Source organism: Grammomys surdaster, unplaced genomic scaffold, assembly GCF_004785775.1.
Source record: "Grammomys surdaster isolate TR1022 unplaced genomic scaffold, NIH_TR_1.0 224, whole genome shotgun sequence".
NCBI lineage: Eukaryota > Metazoa > Chordata > Mammalia > Rodentia > Muridae > Grammomys > Grammomys surdaster.
This window is the reverse complement of record NW_021604669.1, coordinates 10,797,767-10,800,017: the sequence shown is the minus strand read 5'-3', so window position 1 is coordinate 10,800,017 and position 2,251 is coordinate 10,797,767. Positions and strand designations below refer to the sequence as shown.

The 2,251-nt window shown below is 42.2% G+C and overlaps 1 pseudogene; it reads left to right on the top strand.

Moving 5' to 3' along the window:
- The first annotated feature begins 496 nt into the window (after positions 1 to 496).
- On the top strand, positions 497 to 2,005 carry LOC114625909 (annotated as a pseudogene).
- The last annotated feature ends 246 nt before the right edge of the window (positions 2,006 to 2,251 follow it).

The window sequence follows — 2,251 nt, the reverse complement described above, 5'->3', positions numbered from 1 at the left end:
ATTAAAATGCAATACACACATGTATAGTAAACAGTCAGGCCTAACAGGAGAAGCAATTCTCATCTACATTCTGCATGGTAGTCCTTCAGATATGTAGTTTTGGCATTCCACTAAGTACTATCATTTCTCAACTCTATCACTCAGCTCTTTCAAGCACTCAATACTCATTTTATGCTAGACTTGGCATTTGGTGCTAAGAATACAAATCTTATTTTATATTACATTTGTGTTTCTCTGTTATGTAACCAAGTGAAGTCATAAGTCTTATTGAGTTTGGTTTGGCCTGATGGAGTATACACAGGAATCAGAGTCATGTCTTACTGCTATCTTTCAAAAATGTCATCAACAAACCAGAAGCTGTCTAGAGAAACCAAGAATTTGGAAATGATCGGGTTTGACGTGGAAGGTGGAAGGCTTAACTATATGGAGGAGAGAAGACTATCAGATACAAATAAAAGAAATCACGAGACTGACAGGAGGGTCGGTGACAAGCAAGATGATTCAGACTTAGGGCACCAAGAGGAAAGTCTGTTGCTACTACAACAGGGACGTTGGAAACTACTATTATGGGCAACGGCACCCAATGAAGCCTCACCAAATACGCATGACTCACAATTTACTGCTCACCTATGATCTCTACTGAAAAATGGAAATCTATCATCCTCACAAAGCCAATGCTGAGGCTGATGACCAAACACCACAGTGATGACTACATTAAATTCTTGCATTCTATTCGCCCAGATAATAGGTCTGAATACAGCCAGCAGATGCAGAGATTCAACGTTGGTGAGGACTGTCTGGTATTTGATGGGTTGTTTGAGTTCTGTCAGTTGTCCATGGGTGACTCTGTCACAAGTGCTGTGAAATTTAATAAGCAGCAGACAGACATCACTATGAACTGGGCTGGGAGCCTGCACCATGCAACAAAGTCTGAAGCATCTGGCTTTTGTTATATCAATGACATCATCTTGGCCATCCTGGAACTGCTAAAGTATCACCAGAGAGTGCTGTATATTGACATTGATATTCACATGGCGATGGTTTGGAAGAGGCCTTCTATACTACAAACCAGGTCATGACTGTGTCCTTTCATAAATACAGAGAGTATTTCCCAGGAACTTGGGATCTATGGGATACTCGAGCTGGTAAAGGCAAGTACTACACTGTTAACTACCTACTGGGAGACGACATTGATGATGAGTCCTATGAAGCCATCTTCAAGCCAATTGTGTTCAAAATAATGGAGATGTTCCAGTCTAGCAGAATGGTCTTACAGTGTGGCTCAGTTAGGTTGCTTTAATCTGACCATCAGAGGGCATGCCATGTGTGTGGAGTTCATGAAGAGTTTGAACTTGCATGCTGGAAAGAGGTGGCTACACCATCCTTAATGTCACTAGGTGGTGGACTTACAAAACAGCTGTGGCCCTGGACACAGAGATCCCTAATGAGCTACCATACAATGACTACTTTGAATACTTTGGACCAGATTTCAAGCTTCATATCGGCCCTTCCAACATAACTAACCAGAACACCAATGAGTACTTGGAAAAGAACTAGTAGCAGCAATTTGAGAACTTGAGAATGTTGTGCCATGCCCCTAGGTACAAATTCAGGCCACACCTGAGGATGCCATCCCAGAAGAGATCCGTGATGAAGAGAGGAAGACCCTGACAAATGAATCGCCATCTGTTCCTCAGACAAATGCATTGTCTGTGAGAAAGAATTCTTTGATTCAGATGACGAGGGAGAAGGTGGTCAAAAGAACTCTTCTAACATCAAAAAAGCCAGAGTCAAAACAGAGGATGAGAAAGAGAAAGATCCTGAAGCGCAAAAAGAAGTCACAGAAGAGGAGAAAACCAAGGAGGAAAAGCCAGAAGCCAAAGGGGTCAAAGAAGAAGTCAAATTGCCCTGGGCAAGGTCTGCAGCTCTATCTTCTCCCCAAGTATCTCACTTTCCCTCAATTTCTCAGATTTTATATTTTCTATTTCTTTTTATATTTATATAAACTATATTAGACATACTGTCCCTAGGGACTAGATAGGAACCAGGATCAAAGAACAGGGTAGTGGCGCTGGAAGAACTCTTCCTAGAGCTCTCTTGTCCATCCTGCCCCTGGTCTTAGCTTTGAACCATGTAGGGTCTGAGTGGAAAGAAAACAGCCAGAAGACAAAATCCTGAACTGCCAAGTGCCTGCTTAGGAGCTCTGTTAAGATGCCCCTATTAAGCTTTTTAGAAGGGGTGTCTGGGTCTT